Consider the following 530-nt stretch of genomic DNA (forward strand, 5'->3'; position numbering starts at 1 on the left):
TGTTTGTGGAGAATCATCATGGGAAAAAAATAAAATCACCTTTCTGCTGCTAATACTGCCTTGGAAGCACAAAAAATTCCTATCACCAGCATTGGTGTGAGGGGCTCCAAAAGCTCCTTAAAATCCATGAGCTGAGGAGTGTTGGGGGAACAAAGATTTACAGCAATGACTGCTGGAATCCCACAGCTCACCTGGACCTCCACGCTCCATGGACAAAAACATTCCTGCATGGAAGAAACGTCTGCCTCGAAACGGAAATAAAAATCAGCAAATAAAACACATGAGTTTGGTCACGGAATCAAACCTCGGGATTGTATGAAAATGGAAACATGGTGCTGGCTTAAAACTTCAGTAGGAAATAAATCCCCTCGTTCAGGAGGATATATTTGTATTTTTCTGTCAGCCAACGGGGCTGGGGACAYGTTCTGGAGCAGGAAAGGCAGCTCATCCCATCTCCAAGGGGTCTTTGCAGGGAAGAGAAGGGAAGGGAACCCACCTGATTGTTTCAAATGGAGGATTTATACAAAATA

Source organism: Malurus melanocephalus, unplaced genomic scaffold (genome assembly GCF_030028575.1).
Source record: "Malurus melanocephalus ecotype Western Australia unplaced genomic scaffold, MMel_1.1 scaffold_340, whole genome shotgun sequence".
Taxonomy (NCBI): Eukaryota; Metazoa; Chordata; class Aves; order Passeriformes; family Maluridae; genus Malurus; species Malurus melanocephalus.